Genomic DNA, 24,214 nt, shown 5'->3' with positions numbered 1-24,214 from the left:
TACTTACAGTACTTTAATGGTTAATTTTACTGTTAGGTCACGTCTTGTCACGGTCACTAACATGGCTCGACACTGGTGTGTGTCAACGGGATCACGGACGACTGGCTCGCCGTCGACGTGTGTCCCATTCCCTCGCCTGAAACCCTTTATGGGCTTCTGGGCGGGGGGCAGCAATTTATTCAAAACTTGTGCGCCTTCTAGGCTTCTACCTCTTTTTGGGTCATCTTGTGCCGTCATCAGCCTTCTAGGTTGCCACCTCTTTTTTGTTTTCTTCGGTCTCGTCAATTCAGAGACATTAAGTTGTGAAACGCTGCCCCTGCTTGTCATTCAGTATTCACATGTAGATTGAAAAGTCCAAACGCTTCGACACTGGTGTGTGTCAACGAGATCATGGACGACTGGCTCGCAGTTGACGTGTGTCCCGTTCCCTCGCCTGGAACCCTTTATGGGCTTCTGTGCGGGGGGCAGCAATTTATTCAAAACTTGTGCGCCTTCTAGGCTTCTACCTCTTTTTGGGTCATCTTTTGCCGTCATCAGCCTTCTAGGCTTCCACCTCTTTTTTGTATTCTTCGGTCTCGTCAATTCAGAGACATTAAGTTGTGAAACGCTGCCCCTGCTTGTCATTCAGTATTCACATGTAGATTGAAAAGTCCAAACGCTTCGACACTGGTGTGTGTCAACGGGATCACGGACGACTGGCTCGCCGTCTACGTGTGTCCTGTTCCCTCACCTGGAACCCTTTATGGGCTTCTGAGTGGGGGTCAGCAATGTATTCAAAACTTGTGCGCCTTCTAGGCTTCTACCTCTTTTTGGGTCATCTTTTGCCGTCATCAGCCTTCTAGGCTTCCACCTCTTTTTTGTTTTCTTCGGTCTCGTCAATTCAGAGGGATGCACTTCTAAACTAAGTGGGGGCCGATATAAAGAAAAAGTGTGTTAAAAATCCATTACAGGTGCCACATTAACTTTAATATTGCTGGCATCTGTATGCTATTTTAAAAAATGTGGTCGGTGTGTTGGGGAAATAAGTGTCCCCTCACCGATATCATAAGGTCGACCTGTTTGTGCCTGGTGGTCCAGTACGGTCTGCGGCATTCATCAGGACCTGGGTGAAAAAGTGAATGGGGGGCTCCACTCTTACCACACTAGGGTAGGAGGGTATCCACTGCGTGATGGCCTTGATATCTAAAGCCTGAAGTGAGATATAAACATTGTGTAGCGAAACAGTTGCACAAAGCAAACAAAAACCATATTGCCTCACGCATAAACATTCCATGTGATAGGCTTTAAGTGTGAAAAATTTATTTGCATCTGCGCACTAGGAAATACATTAATCATGTTTACCCTACAAAATGGAACTCAAGGCCCCATAGGAGGGTGAAGACCACGGATCCCTTTGGTCCAGAGCTAGACTGCAAGTAAAATGAGGAGAAAAACAAAACAAAAATGCAATGTTTTTTGGAAAGACGTCTCAGGGTAGACAGAGTACATATAGTTCTTTCTGTATCTGAATACAACATGTACCTGGATTTTATCACACTCTCTCCCACATTCACACTCGTACGGTGACTTGAGATGTTCTCCACTGTTCCACCTAGGTGTGTCTTCCTCCTCTCCTCGATTCAGACTGCTTGTTTAGCAAATGGCCCTATATATATAGTGTGTCAGCGGGAGTTAATTGGCCCCATGTGATAGAATTAAATCCTGATGTGGGCGGTTGTCTGTCCCATTCGGAACTATGGTAAAAGCAGGCACAGAGGTTGCCTGGCCCGCCCACTTCCTTCAAAAAGGTTAAATTTGCCTGATTTGCCTAATATGGGCTTTCCGGTGGCGGGCTTCCGATAAAGATCACCTGTGTATTTAGCAGAGGGGGAGCCAGGGTAATCAATGCCCAATCTCCATCTATGTATAGAATGGGTAGTGTTTCCGGAATTGCGCATGCACGGTGTGTCATAGAGTCGCGCATGCGCCCTAGTGTCAGTCCAGATTGCCTGCACTTAACAGTATGCGCATGCGCGTATTGTGTGGAATCTATCGCAAATACCATTCTAACATATTTAGTGAAATATTCCACGTTTCTGGGCACATATTGATAATAGAGGCAGGTGGTCTGGGAGGTTTTAAAGGGGGAAAACAGGTATCTGCAAGTGTACATCATTTGCATGATGTGTTAATAATTTGTGCTCCCTAGTACCAGGATGTCCATAGGGTTTTATAAAAACATGTGCGTGAGTATCACTATATATTTTTTTTTGTATACATATTGTACTGAATACTCAGAGGGGGCACGCACCGGAAAATGGTGACGGCCGCTAATGAGCACATTACCAAGGATGGTACATGAGTATGAAGTACAGGTCTATGTGTAGATGGAAAAACCAAATAAAGTAAATGACGTGGAAAAACAAATTATGCATGTTATATGTAATCCTTGGTGTAGACACATGTAATTCAGTTTCACGAGGCTAGTTGTAGCCACGATATGTCGCATTGAGACCATCAATCCACGTGCCTAGGCGGTAGGCCCACCCCTATTCTCTAATGTGTGATGGTTTTGTTAGATCATTCTTCTGTTTCTTCATTACTTCATGAGCCACCCATTTAAGGTCAGTGTCTTTATGATTGCGTCCAAGGAAGTGTTTTGTGAGTTTGGTGTTTTTTTACACCTTATGGTACTACAGTGTTCATTGATTCGGGCTTTTATTCTCCGTGTGGTCATACCCACATATTTCAGGTTGCAGGGACACATCAAAAGGTACACCACATTTTTTGTGTTACAATTGGAGAAGGTGCTCAGCTTCCGTGGGCGTGTAGTGCCAATATCCACCTCTTTTGTTGTTAAAGTAAAGGGGCACGCCACGCAGTTACCACAGGCATAATGTCCTTTCGGTTTCGTGGTATTCCAAAGGGTGATCTGGTCATCTGTCACCACTTTTGGATCCTTCGCATGTACCAATTCATCTCGTAAGTTTGTGCTGCGTTTGAACGCAAAGAGTGGGGGTTCCCACAGTTTCCCAGCACTCTGGAGAATGTGCCAATTCTTTCTCACAATTTTTGGGACAGTGTTGGAGCATGGCTTCTCGATAGTTATTTTTTGCTCTTATCATTGCTTGTCTGATCATTTTCCTTGGGTAATGCCGTTCAAGGAGTTTTGTTACCAATGCGTCTGCTTATTCCAGAAAGGTTTTCTTCTCTGTACAGTTCCTTCCGACCCGAAGGAATTGGCCCACTGGTAGATTGTTTCGAAGGGCTTTCTGTCTGTTGGACTACCCCGAAACCGAAAGGACATTATGCCTGTGGTAACTGTGTGGCGTGCCTCTATACTTTATCAACAAAAGAGGTGGATATTGGCACTACACGCGCATGGAAGCTGAACACCTTCTCCAATTGTAACACAGAAAATGTGGTGTACCTTTTGACGTGTCCCTACAACCTGAAATATGTGGGTATGACACACGGAGAATAAAAACCCGAATCAACAAACACCATAGTACCATAAGATGTAAAACAAAACAACACCAAACTCACAAAACACTTCCTTGAACGCAATCATAAAGACACTGACCTTAAATGGGTTGTTCTTGAAGTAATGAAGAAACAGAAGAATGATCTAACAAAACCATTACACATTAAAGACAGAGGTGGGTCTACCGCTTACGCACATGGATTGATGGTCTCAATGATGACATACCGTGGCTACAGCTAGCCTCGGGAAACTGAATTACATGTGTCTACACCAAGGATTACATATAACTTGCATAATTTGTTTTCCCACCTCATTTACTTTATTTGGATTTTCCATCTACACATAGACCTGTACTTCATACACATGTATCATCCTTGGTAATGTGCTCATTAGCGACTGTCACTATTTTCCGGTGCGTGCCCCCTCTGAGTATTCAGTACAATATGTATGTAAAAAAATAGATATAGTGATACTCATGCATATGCTTTTATAAAACCTATGGACATCCCGGTACCAGGGAGCACAAATTATTAATATGTTACGCAAATGATGTACACTTGCAGATACCTGTGTTCCCTCTTTAAAACCTCCCAGTCCTGCCTCTATTATCAATATGTGCCCAGAAACGTTGAATATTTCACTACATCTGTTCCAACGGTATTTGCGATAGATTCCACACAAATACGCGCATGTGCATTCTGTTAAGTGCCGGCAATCTGGACTGACAGTAGGGCGCATGCACCGCTCTATGACACACCGCACATGCGCGGTTCCGGAAACACTACCCATTCTATACATAGATGGGGATCGGGCATTGATTACCGCGGCTCCTGCTCTGCTAAATACACAGGTGATCTTTATCGGAAGCCCGCCACCGGACCCATATTAGGCGAATCAGGCAAATTTAGACCTTTTTGAAGGAAGCGGGCGGGCCAGGCAACCTCTGTGGCTGCTTTTAACATAGTTCCGATTGGGACAGACAACCGCCCACATCGGGATTTAATTCTATCACATGGGGCCAATTAACTCACGCTGAGCCACTATATATAGGGCCACTTGTTAAGAAAGCAGGCTGTATCGAGCAGAGGAGGAAGAGTGGCTCACTTGTTAGAGCAGGCAGACCCTGAAGCAGAGGTCAGACCCGGGACCAGGGTTCAATTCCCGACGCGGCAGGGTCTTGAGCTCAAATGTCCATGGACTCGATAATTCTCGCTTCGGTGCCTGACCTAATCATGGGTTCACACTCTGCAACTCTGGGCATTAAGCTTGCTTAATCTCCACAACGGCCCCCCCCCGCGGCGGGATCCCTGGCTTTCACCTTGGGGATGCCCTGTAGGGGCTATCTCACAGGGAAAAGCCAGGACGGGTTCCCAAGGCAAGCGCGGAGATAACCCTTCGGGGGTCGAATCTGGCGCTATATAAGAATATAATAATAATAATAATAAGTGGAGCAGTGGAGAACATCTCAAGTCACAGTATGAGTGTGAATGTGGGAGAGAGTGTGATATAGTTCAGGTACTTGTTGTATTCAGATACAGAAAGAACCATATGTTCTCTGTCTACCCTGAAACGTCTTTCCAAAAAACATGGCATTTCTGTTTTGTTTTTCTCCTCATTTTACTTGCAGTCTAGCTCTGTACCAAAATGGTCTGTGGTCTTCACCCTCCTATGGGGCCTTGAGTTCCATTTTGTAGGGTAAGCATGATTAATGTATTTCCTAGTGCGCAGATGCCAATACATTTTTTGCACTTAAAGCCTATCGCATAGAATGTTTCTGCATTAGGCAATATGGTGTTTGTTTGCTTTGTGCAACTGTTTCGCTACACAATGTTTATATCTCGTTTCAGCCTTTAGATTTCAAGGCCATCACGCAGTGGAGTGTGTTCCTCTTCACCCCACTCAGTGGATGCCCTCCTATCCTAGTGTGGTAAGAGTGGAGCCCCCCTTTCACTTTTTCACCCAGGTCCTGATGAATGCCGCGGACCCTACTGGGCCACCAGGCAGAAACATGTCGACCCTATGATATCGGTGAGGGGACACTTATTTCCCCAACACACGGCCCACATTTTTTAAAATACCATACAGATGCCAGCAGTATTAAAGTTAATGTGACACCTGTAATGAATTTTTAACACACTTTTTCTTTATATGGGCCCCCACTTAGTTTAGAAGTGCATCCCTGTCGTCAGGTGTATGCCCGCCCTCCACCAAACCAAGTTTCTGGAGGGCGAGCCAGCCGACACGTGTTTCATCGCTCGCGCGAATCTTCAGAGCTGGGAATAACAGAAAAATCACTACTAATATGGAGTGTCTACATTACATGCACTATAACCGTGCAACCGGTAGTAAAATTTCTAAATTATTGACAAGTTCATTCATATGGTGATACTCATATTTCGGCGGTGAATAACCGTGATTAGCTGGTGTACCACAGGTCGCCATGATTGCTCCGAAATCACATGCCAAAAGATAACAGCCATGTGGTGTCAATTTAAAAAAAAAGGGGGGATAGAGAGTGAGAGTGAGTTTACGTGCTCATAGGGTAGATGGCATATAGCAAGAGTGACAAAGGTGAATAGAAAGAGCCAAATTAAGGCTTGCCCTAGGCATGGTGTATGAATAGGAGAATTCACGTGATGAAAAAGAGAGTGGTACAAGCCCAGTGAGTGCCACTTCAGACCTGTGATATTATCTGACACATACCTCGGACGCTACTGTATACGCAAAAGAGGTCTAAGGGTACAAAATCATAAAGTTTGGAAAAAGGAAGAAAGACAAACGGAGCGGAGAAAAGGGGAAGAAAAGCGAGAGTAAAGTTGATAAGATAATTATCTGATTACAGATCACAACTCCATATAATTATATTTTTGGTATATGGATTACGCAATGCTCACCTCTCTGCCGGTGATACTTCCGACCCGGTGGGGCCTTGAACAATATGAGTGATAGCAAAATTGTGAGGAAGGTCACTGAAATTCAATTGAAAGAAAAGGAGGAAGTAAATTGAAGAGCACTGTAACCTCTTTCAGGACAATATGTAAATACACTATAGGTAAGACATTTTAAATCATCTCGTTGCAGAAACTATTTCAAAGGGAGAAAATGTATTCAGAGGAACAAAGAAAATCTATGCTCCAATTGTCTATAAGGATTAGACACAGTCACTGTTGCAGACTGTCCAATCTACTGAAGACGTCATGGTTAAGGTTAAAAACGGCAAATAAATGGTATCAGTTGTCAATTTCATCATCAGACGAATTGTTAAAGTCAAAAGACCCAATACACTAATTAGTGGTACACCCAAGAAACCCATTGATAACACTGTCAGGTTGGTTACAGATTATAATTCTTTACACCAGGCTCTGCGCAAAAAGCCTACTAAACACTGGGGGATTCTAAGAACTGAAAAAACGATCCTAGAAAACATTACTGAGAGACCCCAAATCACATTCAGAAAGGGGAACACACTTAGAAACAGATTAAGTCCCACAGTACCTCACAGCACTACTTCAACAACATGGCTGACCCAACATAGTAATGGCTTTTACAGATGCGGACTGTGCGCAATGTGCAGATGGGCAAAACATGGCACCAAGACCTTCACTAGTCCTAAAGGTGATCAATACAAGATTAAGTCAAACATCAACCGTACTACGAGATTTGTTGTCTACATTATAGAATGCAACTGCGGGAAACAATATGTAGGCAGCACTATTCGACCTTTGAAGGACAGAATGAGCGAACACATGCGGGCCATTAATAAGCAAGACCCAAGATTTCCTGTAGCACTACATGTCGCAAGTTGCCAAAATGACGAATCAGACCGCAAGGTACAAACTTTTTGGGCATAGACCTGATTGCGATGGAAGTCAGAGGTGGCATCAGAGAACTGAAATTAAGAAGGGCAGAGGCAATGTGGATTATGTGTTTGCATGCTGTGGGCCAGGGTTTTAATTATGATTTAGAACTACAGTTTTTTCAGGGAGACTAACTATGTTGAATATAGTATCCTCTTCTTGACACTCCACATGGGTCTCAGTGGCAATGGGTTTTTGCCACGTGGTTGACCCTATAGAAATGATTCAGAACCTCTCACAATCAATACATGTAATACATATGAATGACAATGTTCATTGACTACAGTCTGATGTTGTTCTATATTAGAATGTCTCCAAGTTAACAGGCATTAGAACATTTCTGGTGCTTCCATCTATTACCCAGAATTTTTGTTATAAAATAACAGGTTCTATATTGTTATGTCTGTCATTCAGTGATACATACTCTATTGTCGACAATCCACCTATGTTGTGTTTGTAAATCAATTACATATGAGATATCTGTTATGGACCTGAGTAAGCAACATTGTGAAAAAGTGTATCATGTAATCATGATGGTTGGTTATCCATTAATGTACATCTTAATTTTGAATTGAACGAATAATTATACTAATTAACTAGGCACCACGCATAAAAACTATACAGTGATGTATTGTAAGGTCAAATTGGCACTATGAAATTTTGGGTAGTTTTTCATATAAGGATACAGAGTATATAATGTCTTATGGTCACTGTCACTAAAAACATAAGCACAATATATCTGTTTGCACGTGCATGACCACTTCTACACACGAAGTGAGAGCATGACCACTCTACTTTCAGTACGAGTTTTTCTGTTGTGAACAGTGCGAAATTTCGGACATATTTCACTGTGGTCGGATTTTCATAGGCATTAACGTGAGAATTTCAGATTGGGATTCGGAGGCGACACCCTAGCCATCAGAGACTGTGTTCAACATCTAACAGCAGCAATATTTTATTTTGTAGCTGGTAGGCTGTCTCTCAGAGACGTTATTATATTCTTTCAGTATTTAGTTAATCCTTACGATATCCATCTTTTACGTGCCCGTAATGTGAACACCACGTCTAGATTTTACATCTCACAAAGAAAGACGTCACGACGTATAGCGTTTCTTCTTTTTTGCACAAACATGCGGCCGACATTATTCGAGTCAGCAGTCTAGTGGTACGAGATCGAGATGCTAAGCAACCTGTATCCACTATTTAACTCACGTTACTTCCGGGTCACGTGTCCGATACTAGGAACACTGTGACCCGTGATCTTTGAATGCGGTCGCGCACTTCACGTCTATCCGTAAGTTTTTATTCTAGATGATGAACAGCTAACCTTACGGCCCCCCGGTAGTGATTCTTAACTACAAACTTAATGTAAGGCTGTTTACAATGAATTTGAGTGGATGCGTCTTAATATGAAACGCTCTCCTCTTCATTTCTTCTAGTTTCTAACGCGTCTTCTATAGATTATTTGGGGACTCTCCTATCTAAAGGAAGAAATCGGTCGGATAATACTCACGATATTTGGTGAGTTTCTAGATCTAGTATATACTCATAATATGATCGTTATGTAAGTCATGGAACTGACGGCCATAATACCCTTTATAACACCAGTACATTACATTACAGATAGTGGGTTCACGTTTCCGTAATTGGCATCCCGATCGTCACTACATAACAATTCTCACCAGTCCTGTCCGATGCAACTCAGTCGGAGGGTAAGATTCTTGTTTATTATATGTTTAAATGCACAGTGATTTATTAAGGTTTCCATTAAGTAAGATTGTACTGTTTTTAGTCTTTCTCGATGATAACTATTAGACTCGAGAAATGACCGGCGCATTCTTGTCCCTTAGTCATTTACCTGTCACGACATTTGAGTATTTCGTCTGATGATGAAATTGACAACTGATACCATTTATTTGCCGTTTTTAACCTTAACCATGACGTCTTCAGTAGATTGGACAGTCTGCAACAGTGACTGTGTCTAATCCATATAAACAATTGGAGCATCAATTTTCTTTGTTCCTCTGAATAAATTTTCTCCCTTTGAAATAGTTGCTGTAACAAAGTGATTTAAAATGTCTTACTTATAGTGTATTTACATATTGTCCTGAAAGAGGTTACAGCGCTCTTCAATTTACTTCCTCCTTTTCTTTCAATTGAATTTCAGTGACCTTCCTCACAATTTTGATATCACTCATATTGGTCAAGGGCCCCACCGGGTCGGAAGTATCACCGGCAGAGCGGTGAGCATTGCGTAATCCATATACCAAAAATATAATTATATGGAGTTGTGATCTGCAATCAGACAATTATCATATCAACGTTACTCTCGATTTTCTTCCCCTTTTCTCCGCTCTCTTTGTCTTTCTTCCTTTTCCCAAACTTTATGATTTTGTACCCTTAGACCTCTTTTGCGTATACAGTAGCGTCCGAGGTATGTGTCAGATAATATCACAGGTTTGAAGTGGCACTCACTGGGCTTGTACCACTCTCTTTTTCATCACATGAATTCTCCTATTCATACACCATGCCTAGGGCAAGCCTTAATTTGGCTCTTTCTATTCACCTTTGTCACTCTTGCTATATGCCATCTACCATATGAGCACGTAAACTCACTCTCACTCTCTATCCCCCCTTTTTTTTTTAAATTAACACCACATGGCTGTTATCTTTTGGCATGTGATTTCGGAGCAATCATGGCGACCTGTGGTACACCAGCTAATCACGGTTATTCACCGCCTAAATATGAGTATCACCATATGAATGAACTTGTCAATAATTTAGCAATTTTACTACTGGTTGCACGGTTTTAGTGCATTTAATGTAGACACTCCATATTGGTAGTGATTTTTCTGTAAGTGATTTTTCTGTTATTCCCAGCCCTGAAGATTCGCGAGAGCGATGAAACACGTGTCGGCTGGCTGCTGTTTCTCTGTCATGGAAATAAAGAACTGAAGATTTCAGTCCACACAAGACTCTTTCGTCTCTCTGTCATCTTACCTTTTGTGACTTTGTACTTATCCAATGATATGACTATCATTTGTACTCTCTAGTGTGTGTGCATAGGGGATTTATTTTAATTAGTTTGGGTCTCACCGGCTTGCTGGTTGGACTACAGAGTGGCTTTTTAGGTTTTCCATTCACCCAGTTGCACCACCAATTTATAGTTGCTAGTTTGCATACTCATGCGCTTTTGATCTCTAGCTGTGCGCCCGTTTTTTACTGACATCAAAACCTTTCCTTGCTTCAATGATAAGCATGACACAAGGTGATGTGTGAGACCAGTCCTACACTTTTTGTGAGATGCCTGCACTCACAAACTAAGAAACATTTGCATTGAGCCCTTCTTTCCCGCTGCGAGCAGCTCTGTTGTGTTTAAACATTTCTGTTGGAGGCTGCTAGCTCCCGGTACCCCGTGCCTCTAGTTCCCCCATCCTAGATACACTCTGGGATTCTGTGGTTACGCCTGTGAGAAGTTAGCCTGGCATATGATGTCCACTAGTTCTAGTGGGCACCTTGCACCAGTCTAATCAACCCTTATTGATGGTGGTTGTAAAGTCAACCTTATAGAAAGCTATCCTAGTGGTAGCATGGACAAGCAGTCATCAGGCTAAGACTTCAGAGAGGGTATTAAGCAGGTTGTTTTACCAATTATAATCCCTTGAGTACCAAATGAAAGGACACCGCACAAGGTATAAATCAAATATATATGTATTTATTCTAAACACAACCCCTCTGCACTCTTTATGAGGTCAGAGGTAAAAATACAATACAAGTCACTGAGTTAATGTGCAATAAGTTGCACAGTATACGTTATGCCCTAGGGGCCTCACAAACCATTTACTAAAATACTGGTATAAGAACCAAGATATAATTAGAAAGCAGGCCTGGGGCCTGTGAATTCACTGGGGCTACTCTAAACAACCAAAGGTTAGGAAGTAGGAGGCCCACGGAAGACGCGTGCAGTGTCTAACCACAGGCACGGGTTACCAATGACTTTCTAAGGGAAACGTAGAAGTTACAAATATACAATTTAAGGACACTTCCGGATGGACTACGATGGAACCCTTTTAAACTAGGACACTTCGAGAGTCAAGACCCACGGGAGCACTGGAGTACTTGTGTTACCTCACCCAGGGAAGCCGGGTGCATAGGTGTCTTTTCGGGTCGGGTTTCATCGTCGTTTTCAGTGGAGAGCAGCAAAGAAGTGCTGCAGGCAACCAGAGGAAAAGTGTCCCGGTGGATCCAAGGGGGGATTTAAGATCTGATGAACCTGAAAGCAGAAGAGACAGATGCTGGGTCACTTGCCAGTGACCAGGATGATATCTGGAAGGAACCAGGCGATGTCGGGTGATTTCAGGTAAAAAGGTGAAGTTTGTCTCTACAGCCACAAGGTCCAAGAGTTGTCAATGACAACCAGGAGCTGGATTAGAGCTGTCCCTCAAAGGATCTAGTTGTCTACAGTGTCGGTATCCGGATTGGACCCAACAAGCCTTGTCAAACGCAATCCATGCAGGATATCAAGATTGATTCGGTGCAGACCAGCAAGATCGGTGGCGCTTCTCCTTTGTAGGGAAGCTGGAGCAAGCCTGGGGCAACAAGGAAAGCAAGTTACATTCAAAATGGAGTCTTCCAGGGGCTCACTAGCCAATGGACAAGGAACCGGGAAGATGCATCAAGCTCAAATGCAAGAGTGGGGCCCACAGAACACTCGTGGAGTATGGAGGCCTGAGCTTTGGTGCAAATGGTGCTTGGGGCTTGGGCTTCTCGTACTGCAATGCACAACTGCGAGATACCTCAGGAGTCTATTCAGTTAGCAAAATGCAGGATGTCCCACGTCTTTCATGTCTGCCACAGGTCTCAGCTTTGCTGGGAACGTCGAGCAGCATCAGAGATGTCTGGAAGTCTGTATTCTGTGTCACAGAGTCTCCGGGATCCGGCGGGAGCCTCGACAATGCATACCGGCAAAGTTGCTGTTGGTGCCTGTTTGAACAGGGTGGTCACTCCTTGACCACAAGGGAGATGTCTTCCATCTTCCAGTCGAAATGGAATATCGAAGGTCGAAGATATGTCTTTCAAAGATTCGTCCAGGGTAATCTAAAGTCCTAGGGACACAGCTCCTATACTTATACTGAGTTTAGGGGCTGGACTACCCTTAAGGTCCCTCCTATGGGTGGACCTGGGAAGGGGGTGGTTACATCCTTTTCCCTTTGTCCAGTTTCATTCCAGAGCTGGGGCAGAGTGCCCCAGCAACCAGTTTGAACTGTGAAATGCATGGAGCACCTTGTGTGCCCAGGCAGTGTCTGAAAAGCATTCACTGAATGCAGCCCTCCCTGCCCCAATACACAAACGCCTGTCTGGGGAGGGGCTGGCACCTCCCTGGACAGGAAACCTATTGTCCAGGCTTACCCTGCCAGAGTTTCATCCAGCAACAGGAGGTCAGACTCGTGACTGTGGCAGCAGCATCCATTTTGTGATGCTGAGTCTCTGTTTAACTTTAACCGGGTTAACCAGTATCTACAAGACTCATGGGTGGGGTGCTACCCCTGCCGCCAGAACTGGCGGGGGTGGTAGTATTCCAAAGTGTTTGACACCTTACACAACATGTTTTGATAAAGCCAAACCAAAGTTAGCATTAACCGCGAGGATTATAATGCACTTAAGAGTATATGGTAAGGCTATATAATAGAACAGATATAAGGAGATGGTTCTGAAAGCTGCAGAGGGGCTCAGCTCATGCTAGGGCACCCTCTAACATAAACACAAGCACTCTGCCTCCAGGATTGGTAAGGCCTGCCATAGGAGTGACTTATAGGTGTATATGTGCCTATATGTATATATAGATATAGGTATATTATATCTAAGTAAAGGGTGATTACACCACCTTACCCAGGCTGTGTGAACAGACCTGTGGTGTCAGTTTGCAAGGCAAACCAGGGGTGGCACAATACATTTTGCAGCCCCTGGTAGGCCTGAGGTGCACCTATGCCCTGGGTACCTATGGTACAATATACAGGGTCTCACAAAGGTGACCCAGTAACCAATCTGCTATGTACCTAAAGTACATGGGGCCTCATTTATGAAAAGTGACGCATCGCTGCGTGAAAACAGCGATGCGTCACTTTTCACTGCGCACTCCTTGCGACACCAATGATGCGTCATATTTAATGTATGACGCATCATGTCGCAAGGACTTACAGATACGTCAGTATTTCTGACGTATCTGTAAGCGTAAAAGTGACGCATTGCTGGAGTGTGTCACAAAAGTGGCGCAACTCCAGCAATGCGTCCTTTCACATGGGGAAAGCCCCATGTGAAAGGGCTTGCGTCAGTCTTACGCCTGCTGTGAGGCAGGCGCAAGATTTTGACACAACACCATCCTCAAAGTGACGCAGTGAAATCTCATATATTTCACAGCGTCACTATTACGAGGCTTTTTGCGGGGGAACGCCCCCTCTGCATACATTATACCTGACGCAGGTATAATGTGGCGCAGGGGTTTAAAAAGTGACGCATCTACCTAGATGCGTCACTTTTTAAATAATGCGCAACAAGGCGCATATTTTACGCTGCTGGTGCGTCACAAAAAGTGACGCACCGGCGGCGCAAAAATGACGCAAGGCCTCATAAATAAGGGCCATGGTATCAATTTAGAGAGAGAAAAGCTGGGCTGTTGGTCTGATTGGAGGCCCACAGCCACACTAAAGTTGAAAAACCATAGAATCATAGCAAAAAGTGGGAGTAACCATAGGAAGCAGACCCTATTCGCCTACACATCCCCCCCCCCCCCCCCCCCCCCCAAAACCGCAGGGACATTAAACTAACCTCGACCAGTTGAGTCTTCATGTTCTACGTTGAAATATCTGGAGACCCCATATGCATTGGCATGGTTACTCCCAGGTCTATGTTCCACTGTAAAGTCCATACCCTCTAGGGAAATGGACCACCTGAGCAATTTTGGGTTTTCACCCTTCATCTGTTTTAGCCACAAGAGGGGCTTATGGTGTGCCTGAACTTTGAAGTGAGTACCAAACAAGTATGGCATCAGCTTCTTCAGTGCCGAAACCACAGCAAAGGCCTCCTTCTCAATAGCTGACCAACGTTTCTCTCTAGAGGTCAGCCTTCTGCTTATAAAACCTACTGGCTGGTCTTGACCATCTTTATTCAATTGTGATAGCACAGCCACTACCCCCCAACTCAGAAGCATCTGTTTGAACAATGAATTCTTTGGAGTAGTCTGGACTTTGCAGAATTGGTGCAGTGCACATGGCCTGCTTCAGGTCTTCAAATGCCTTTTGACAGCTGACTGTCCACTGAACTTTCTTAGGCATTTTCTTGGAAGTTAAGTCATTAAAGGGTGTCACTATGGAACCATACCCCTTGACAAATATCCTGTAATACCAAGTCAGGCCCAAGAAATCTCTGACCTGAATCTGGGTGGTAGGAGCAGTCCAGTTCATTATGGTCTGGATCTTGCTCTGCAATGGTTGAACCTGCCCTCCACCTACAAGGAGGCCCAAGTATACAACCTGACTCTGCCCTATCTGGCCCTTGGTAGCCTTGATTATTAGGCCTGCCTTTTGCAGGGCCTCCAAAACATTGTTCAGGTGGATCAGGTGATCTTCCCAGGTGGAGCTAAAGGCAGCAATACCATCTAGATAAGCTACACAATAGTCATCCAGGCCTGAGAGGACTTGGTTCAGCAACCTTTGAAATGTGGCAGGGGCATTTTACAGACCAAAGGGCTTTACCACACACTGATAATGTCCACCAGGGGTTGAAAATGGCTTAGCATCATCAGCTAGTCTGATCTGCCAGTAGCCAGATGCCAGGTCAAATGTGCTCAGAAACTTGGCAGATGCCAATCTGTCTATGAGCTCATCCGCCCTGGGTATTGGATGGGCATCTGTCCTAGTGCCAGAATTGAGACCTCTGTAATCCACACAAAACCTCATCTCTCTCTTACCATCTTGGGTGTGAGGATTAGGCACCAGGACTACTGGACTGGCCCAAGGGCTCTCTGAGGGTTCATTGACTCCCAATTCCAACATCTTTTGGACCTCTGTCCTGATACAGTCCCTGACATGATCAGGTTGCCTGTAAATCTTACTTTTTTTTTTGAAAACCTTTATTTCAATCAAAGCAATACAGTTACAGACCTACAACCTCAGGGGCCGGCCGTTAGTAATAAAAGCCCAAAATTGCATCATTACACAGCTCTTCAGCCGACAACCTGAGGGCCCGGCAGCGATTACAATCATCATCCTGAGAGGTCCTGTGGTGGTAAGCAGGATAGATTAAAGGTTTCACATTTTACAGTTTATAAATAAACAATGAACACAAACAGAAAAACTAGCGAGGCAACAAAACTATACAGTGAGAGTCTCGGGGGGGGAGAGTGTCACATCAGAAAGGATGTATGCGATGTAAGGAGATAAAATCTCAGGAGGGGGGGCAGGGAGCGGGCGAACACATCATAGGCAGTAGTATGTACCATACGAGGAATGTGCGGTCACGGGGACAGAGGTATTTCAAGTACGTCTACAAGAGGAGGAGGGCAAATCTCCCCACGGTATAAGTTCCATTGGTTCCATATCCTCCCCCATTTCTTGGGTCTACCCCGAGCGGCATACACAGTTTTTTCCCTGAACATGCACCAATCCATGTTTTCTTTCCAGGCTGAAACCAGAGGTGCTCTTTGGGATCTCCATAGTTGGGCTATGTCCCTTTTAGCTACCATATTACCAAGGGTAGCCCATTGCGTCTGCGCCACATTATAGTCGTTTGGCTCCCATACATTCAGTAAACAGCGTCTGGCCTCTGGCAACAACGGAACACCTGTAACCTCGTCCATAACAGCATGCACATGATTCCAAAACGCCACAACATCCGGACACTCCCATATGATAGGAAGGAAGGTAGCAATCATACCACACCCGCGCTTGCACAGCCCGTCCACTGAATAACCCATACGCAGCAGTCGTGGACCCGTGATATAGATACGGTGTAGGATTTTTAATTGCACCAGCCGGAGACGGGCCGGAATCGCGACCTCTTTAGGAGAAGATATCGCAGCCTGCCAATCTTCATTGTCCAACCCCAGTCCATCGCCGGTCCAAGCACCCCGAAGCTGTGAAAGCAAGTCCGATCGATCGTTAATAAGTTTTTTGTATATTAGTGAAATAGTGCTATCAGGGACGTGTCCGTCAAGCACTCTATCTTCAAGAGGAGAAGACTCCGGGATAACGGTCCCGACCGGGAAAACCGACCCAAGCGCATGACGGATCTGCATGTAACGATAGTGCTCCCTATCACTTAGCGCGTATTCTGATTTGAGTTCGTCAAAAGTCTTGACCCTGTTCTTAACCCAGAGATCCCTGACCTTGCTAATGCCGATAAGATCCCACTTCTCGAAGCCTTTCGTAGCCCAAAGGTAGCTCAATCTCTCCGCCGCGTAGAGTGGGGTCGCTCTATTCAATCTGTCTAACCACCCCATGGCAGTGATTGCACTACATCACACCCGTACCGCGACCCAGGTGGGCCCAGTCAATTTCTTTCCCGTCGATCTGGAGTACAGCGCCCTATTATAGTTACCTCCCGGCAGCTGCCATTTATCCATTTCAAATGCAGGATTTGGGACGGGGCCGTACATTGCATGATTAATTGCACTTAGTTGGGATGCCCAATAGTAACGTTTGATGTCGGGCAATGCGATGCCCCCATCGTACCAGGGCAAAGTCAGCTTCGCCAAGGCAATGCGAGAGCTCCCTCTCCATATCAGCTTCCTCTGTAGGCTCTCAATCTCGCAAAAGTAACTGGCGGGTACAAGATCAAGCATATTTTGGACGGCATACGGGAATGGGGGAAGGGACATCATCTTAAAAAGAGCAGCCCTTCCCACTGGGGACAGAGGCAGGCCGCACCAAGCCGTCACGTCGGATTTAAACCGGAGAAGCGGGGGAAGCAAGTTCCGCTCATATCGTGCTGCGGGGTCTAGAGATATAAAGATCCCCAAATATTTAAAACCAACGTGTGAAATCGGGCAGACGGGCGGCAAGGGGGGTACCTCTCCGTTGAGCGAATAAATACAAGACTAAGCCCAATTAATTACCAGACCAGAGTTCTTTCCGAACGAACTCAGTACGTCAAACAGTACCCCCAGTGACTTCCGGGGAGAAGTGAGATATAGCAGAATGTCGTCCGCGTATAGCGATATGCGGTCCTCAAAATCAGGGGACCACCTAATGCCTTTAAGCGACAGTTCCCATCGCAGCCACGCAGCGAGGGGTTCTAAAGCAAGCGCGAAGAGCAATGGAGATAGAGGGCACCCCTCTCGCGTACCCCTCCCAAGAACAAAGGATTCCGAGACCCTGCCGTTGACCACCACCTGGGCCAACGGTTCCTCATACAGGAGTTTAACCCAACCGATGAACCCGGGGCCGAAACCAAATTTCACAAGGGCCGCACATAAATATGGCAATTCCACTGTGTCAAAGGCCATCGAGGCATCCAAGGAGGCCAAGATGGCCGGCTCGCGCAGTGACTCTGCCCTTGCCAAGACGCCATGAAGACAGCGCAGGTTGAGCGCGGTGTTTCGGTGGGGAATAAACCCGGACTGATCTGGGTGTATCAGATCGCCGATTGGCCAGATTGCCAACTTCTGGCAAACCAGCTTTATCAGCTGGTTTGCCAGAAGTTTTGCCAAGATCTTGGGTTCGGCATTCAAAAGTGATATCGGTCTATACGATGTGCATTGGTCTCGGGGTTTCCCTTCTTTATGAATGACAACAATGGACGCTAGTCTCTGATCTCGGGGAAGGGATCCGACATCTCGCGATTCTAGAAACATCTGACGAAGGTGTGTCACCATTTTGTCGGGACACAACTTATACAGTTCGATGGGGATGCCATTCGGGCCCGTTGCTTTCCCCGAGCGAATGGAGCGGATAGCGAGCGCTATTTCATCGTTGGAAAATTCCGCTTCCATAAGCTCTTTGTCGAATCAGACAAGCTAGGCAATGCGATATCTCTAAGCAACAAGTGCGAGTCCTCCTCCAGTCCGTCTGAAACCGGCGCGTACACCTTTTGGAAGTGGTGTGCGAAGACCTCCACTATCTCAACCGGATCCACAACCTGCACCCCATCCTCTCTCTCAACAACAGGCACAACACGATTCAGTCTATCCCTTTTATCCAACCAAGCAATCAATTTCCCCGCTTTGTCTCCAACATCATACAAACGTCCCTGTTGCTCACGACTCATTGCCTTGGCCGCATCAGTCACCAGAGCCCTATAATCAGACTGTTTAAGGGCCAAAGCGTGCAGCCCCTCCTGTGTAACCCCAGATTGCAGTTCTTCCTCCAAGTCAGTGATTTCGTTCTCCAGTCGTACCACCTCCTCATTCCTACTTTTCTTTGCACTAGCGATCAATGATAAGGTTTGGCCACGGATTACCGTCTTGAAAGCCTCCCATAGTGAGATGGAGGAAGACACCGACCCCACATTTTTAGCGAAATAGTAGTCCATAGACTTAACCACCCCAGTCCTGGTTTTAGGATTGCGGAGGTGCCAGGGGTTAATCGGAGCCACTCGACCCTCCGCTCCCAGCTGTATATCAATAGAAAGCCAAAGAGGGGAGTGGTCCGAAATGCCCCTGGCTAAGTGTCTAATTTCTCTCACCGAGACCGCCTGCACCGCCGGCACAAGGATATAATCAAGCCTAGAGAGGCTCCCATGCGCGCCCGAATAAAAGGTATATTGAGCCTGTCCGGGGTGCAGCAGCCTCCAACAGTCCACCAGACCCAGTGTTTCCAGGAAGTTACCCAGCCAAGATTGCGATCTCGCAAGATCCCTGGGGGGGGCTGCGGTCCTCCCTACCACAGACAACAGAATTGAAATCACCACCCACAACCAAAATACCTTCAGGGAGCCCCAACACCACTTTTCCCAAATCAGAGAACGTCGTGGACTACAAACCTGGCGGGACATACACAGAGAGTATGGAAACCATCTTCCCCTCCCACCTGCCCATGATAACAGCATATCGTCCCCTATCGTCGAGTATAGTGTCGTCTATTTCCAGGGGGAGGGAGTTCCTGACAAGCACGCCAGCCCCCCTCGACCCAGTAGTGAATCCAGAGTGTGCCACCAGACGATAGACCCACCTATTCAGTGCATGGCATGTGTTTCCTATCAAGTGTGTTTCTTGTAGCAACACTACATCCAGGGAAAGACGTTTCAAATACTGCAATACTATCCCTCGCTTTATCCTGTCGCCCAGACCGTTAACATTCCAGCTTAGCACCCTCAGCTCCCTACCCCCATCCCGGAAATGAAGACAGAGCCCCTCCCATAATGAAACAGGCACCAAAATCAGAATATGCAGTAATATGCAGCCTCGGAATAAATAAATAAAAAACAAAGTCCCCCCTACCACCCCCAAAGAGATTCCCCAAACACTCCCCTCCACCCTGCACCCCAACTTGCAATGTGCCTGTCGCCCCAGTATCAAACTAATCTACAAAAAGAGAGAAGAAACCCCCAGAGGAGGAAGAGTCCCGATTCCCCACTGCCCCCGGGTATTTACCAATATACATACAAACACAAAAAGTCATCAAACCACTGCTGCAATGTCTATAGAGCACGCATGCCGGCCAGTTCTCACTCCTCCTGCTCAGCTTAGCCGCCTAAAGCGTCCCTCGATTGTTCCGGGTGATCTCGATGCGTTGGCAGAGTGTCAAGCCAGTCACTGACGACCTCAGGTCGGTCAAAGAAGAGCGCACATTCCTTATATTCGACGCGTAGTCTGGCAGGGAAGAGCATAGCATATTTCAACCCCATGTCCCTAAGTCGCCGTTTCAACCCCATGAATTACATCCGCTGTTTTTGTACAGCCTGCGCGAAATCCGGGTAGAAACCAATGGTCGCATTTTCGAATTTCGTGTGACCATTGGCCCGTGACGCCTGCAGGATAGCGTCCCTGCCCCGAAAATTGAAAATCCTGGCTATGATGGGTCGTGGAGGGGCGCCCGGTTTATGTTTCCCACCAGGGACTCTGCGAGCGCTCCACTGCAAAAAAGTTACTGAGGCCCTTGGAGGCCAAATGGTTCAGTATTAGGTCCTCTACAAGGAGATCCATCGATAGTTCAGTGGGCTTCTCCGGAACCCCGATGATACGCACATTGTTGCGTCTAGCCCGACTTTCGAAGTCATCCAGCCGACGGGCGAACAAGTCATTAGAAGACCGCAGATTACGAACTTCTGTCTGAAGATCGGACACGTCGGTTGTAAGACTGGCGGTCTTACTATCCAGAGACTTGACCCGCTCGTTGGTCTTCGCCAGATCAGTCCTGATCAAGTTGACATCGATTGCTACCGTGTCAATCTTTGAAGCCAATGTCTGCTGGCCCATGGACGTCTTCATGCTTCCAATGGCGCCCATGACGTCCCTCAATGTCAGTTCTTTAGTCGCAGGGAAGCCATCCCCAGTCTCATCCAGAGCTTTACCCACACCTCTGGGGGATCCTTTTGGGCGGGTGAAGCGGTCCATAGTGTTGGATTGGTGGTGCCCCCTCGGTGCGTAACCTTGGTGGTCCGCTTCTCACTTTCTGGTTTGCTCGCCATATTGAGCAACGCGCCCCGACGGGGCCTTTAGGACCTGGTTTGAAGGGCTCCTCACAAAGCTGACCTGTAGAGTCCAGGGACGAGGGCCAGAAGGCAAGCGTTCGACCAGTGGTGGACCACGGGCCAGCAAAGCCAAACGGCAGCAGGTTACAGCAGACAAAGACAAAAAACGAAACCGAAAGTACTGCAGGGGCATTGGTCGGTTTCCACTGGCCGTTGTAGTTCAATTGCCACCTGGGTACCTCGGGGACTCAAGTCCCGGGCTGCTCATCAGTGTAGGCCACAAAGTTTTGAGGTGGAGTAAGTCCAGATCCCGGCAGCCAAATCGATTTCTGGAAAAAGCTTCTATGTCAGCAGGGTGATATCTAAAAGGACCCGTCGTTTATATCAGGATCTGTGACAGGATAGATGCGGGAGGCGGCGAGGGTCTCGGGAGCCCTGTGCTCACGCGACCATCTTGGATGCGCGCTAAGCTCCTCCTCCCCTGTAAATCTTACTTTTAACAGGCAGATTGTCCCCAGTATCCACTTCATGAGTGCACCAGGTAGTCTGACTTGGAGTCAGAGAAAACATATGTCTGTAGGCCTGCAGAACTTGTCTGCAGTCCTGTTGCAGTTGGTCAGTGGGGCTGCCTGCCGAGGCTATACCCTCAACTGAACCATTATTAGGGTTCTGAGAGAGCAGGTCTGGGAAAGGGTCACTATCTTCCTCCTGTCCTTCATCAGTAGCCATGAGCAAGCCCATGTCTGCCCTGTCAACATAAGGTTTCAGTCTGTTGACATGAAGCACCCTGTGGGGGCTCCTGGGAGTTCAAAGGTCAACCAAATAGGTGACTTCTCCCTTCTGTTCAACAATAGTGTGGGGTCCACTCTACTTGTCTTTGAGAGCTGCTGGGGCCACAGGCTCCAACACCCACACTTTCTATCCTGGCTGGTAAACAGTCAGTACAGCCTTTTGGTCATGCCAGGCCTTTGCAATTCCTGACTAGCCTCAAGGTTTTTGGATGCTTTTTTCATGTACTGGAGCAGAGACCAAGTACATAGTCCACAATGTCTTGTTTGAGAAGTTTGAGAGGTAACTCCCATCCTTCCCTTTACCAGACAAAGGGGTCCTCTTACAGAATGCCCAAACAAAAGTTCAAATGGGCAGTAGCCAACCCCCTTTTGTGGGACCTCTCTATAAGCAAACAAAAGGCAAGGCAGTAGGATGTCCAATCTCCACCTGAGCTTTTCAGGGAGACCCTTAATCATGCCCTTTAAGGTCTTGTTGAATCTCTCAACTAGACCATTGCATTGTGGGTGATAGGGTGTGGTGAACTTGTAGTTCACTCCACACTCCTTCCACATTACAGTCAGGTATCCAGACATGAAGTTTGCACCTCTGCTGAGACAACCTCCTTAGGGAAACCCACTCTTGAGAAAACTCCCAGAAGGGCTCTTGCCACAACAGGTGCTGTTGTGGTCCTAAGGGGAATAGCTTCTGGGTATCTGGTGGCATGATCCACTACCACCAGAATAAATCTGTGCCCAAGGATGTTTGGGGATCCATTGGTCCAACAATGTCAATCCCTACACATTCAAAGGGAACCCCCACCACAGGTAGTGGTATAAGGGGGGCCTTTGTGGTGCCACCTGATTTGCCACTGGCTTGGCAGTTGACACAGGAGCGACAAAAACTCCTTGGTGTCTTCTGACATGTGAGGTCAGTGAAAGTGAGGGACAAGCCTGTCCCAAGTCTTGTTCTGGCCAAGATGTCCTGCTAGGGGAATATCATGGGCTAGTGGTAAAAGGAAGCCCCTGCATGCCAAAGGTATGACCAACCTCCTGGAAGCTCCAGGCTTGGCGTCTCTAGCCTCTGAATACAGGAGCCCTTTAGCCCAATAAACCTTATGGGTCCCACTAGCATTCCCTGCAGCCTCAGCAGCAGCTTGCTGTCTGAGGGGTTCAAGAGAAGGGCAGTCCAACTGCGCCTGCCTCAGATCTGTCCTGGAAGGTCCCCCTGTCCCTAGAAACGCAACCTGATCAGGCTCAAGCTCTTTTAGGACAGTTCCTTCCTGGGTCTCACAATCAGCTTCCTCAGAAGGCCGATCCTCTTCCTGAGGCAGGGGGGAAGGCACTGCCTTAACCCTACTGCTTCCCCTCCTGGTAGGCAACTGGTCCATTATTCCAGAATTCAGTGCCTGTTCAGTGTTGCAATTTCTGACCTGTGACCTAGTCACAGCAAGGACAAGTGCGGGGATTCCAAACATTTCTGCATGGGTACTATACTCCACTTCAGACGAGGCTGAAGTCTCCAGGTCATTACCAAGCAAACATTCTACAGGGAGGTCTGAGCTAACCACAATCTTCTTGAGGCCAGTTACCCATCCCTAGGAGAAATTAACAATTGCCATACTGTGAGTGGTAGTGACATTGCTAGCATTGGTCACTAGGTAATTTTCATCTAGTATGATCTGCTCAGGGTCCACAAAGCTGGGCGTCACCATTGTGACACTAGCAGGTGCCCCTGTAGGCCTTAGCCATTTTATCATTAATTAAAGGAGTTTGTCTGTACTTGACCAAGTTATTGGGACTCACAGTAGAGGACATACTTATGTCCCCATCACAGATCAAAACAGCTTGAGTTGGTATTCTGACTAGTCCAGATTCCATCTCAGTTCCCAGGGTTAACCCTACTACAAATTCAACATGGGGAGAGAGGCGATTTCCACTTGTTAAGAGCGGGAGGGCCAGCATGAGCCCCCAGAGTCAAGACAAGAAGGTTGCTGTGCTATTCCTCTGAAGGAAAAATGTATGAGTCAAACAGGTGTAGTGGTGCCACTGGTTTTACTGAGGTCACAGTTGGGCATCCATTTTGTTGGATGTAATGCCCTCACACACCTTTGCAGGTGTCACGCTTCATCATCTGGGCTGCTCCTCGTTGGGTCGGCGCTGCAATACCCAATGGGCTCACCTCTAAGAGAGGCACTTTATCGGAGACCTTTTAGCCAACAGCCGTTTTGTGAAGTGCAGGTGTGGGGCCAGGGTTGTGTAGACAAAAAAAGTGTGAAGTTAAAATAAGGCCGGAGTACCTATGAGAAACTTGTATTCTAGGGGTCTCCTGTCTTAGTTAAAAAGTATAATGACAAGCACTAGGTGGAATGTGATGTCCCTTTTCCAGTGCCTGTCAGTGTGTGTTTGTACTGGACAACATGTTTCTCGTGTCTATGTTTGATTAAACTCGCGATTCTTCAGGACCTTGAGTATTAATGTGTCTACACTGGAGGACCTAG

The 24,214-nt window shown here is 46.5% G+C and overlaps 1 protein-coding gene and 1 long non-coding RNA gene across 2 annotated transcripts in view; one reads left to right on the top strand and one right to left on the bottom strand.

Annotated features, from left to right (window-relative positions):
• Positions 1 to 24,214, bottom strand: part of LOC147711230 (synaptotagmin-15-like) — a 780,145-nt gene that overhangs the window by 360,595 nt on the left and 395,336 nt on the right. The gene's annotated exons all lie outside the window — the stretch shown is intronic.
• Positions 8,903 to 24,214, top strand: part of LOC147711232 (uncharacterized) — a 48,461-nt gene continuing 33,149 nt past the window's right edge. Inside the window, exons 1-2 of the long non-coding RNA XR_015295670.1 lie at positions 8,903 to 9,032; positions 9,488 to 9,563. This is a non-coding gene — a long non-coding RNA (uncharacterized LOC147711232). The remainder of the gene's footprint in view (positions 9,033 to 9,487; positions 9,564 to 24,214) is intronic.

The sequence above is a fragment of the Lissotriton vulgaris genome, chromosome 5 (assembly GCF_964263255.1).
Source record: "Lissotriton vulgaris chromosome 5, aLisVul1.2, whole genome shotgun sequence".
Lineage (NCBI taxonomy): Eukaryota > Metazoa > Chordata > Amphibia > Caudata > Salamandridae > Lissotriton > Lissotriton vulgaris.
Note: the sequence above shows the minus strand (reverse complement) of the source record. Positions and strands in the feature narration are given on the sequence as shown.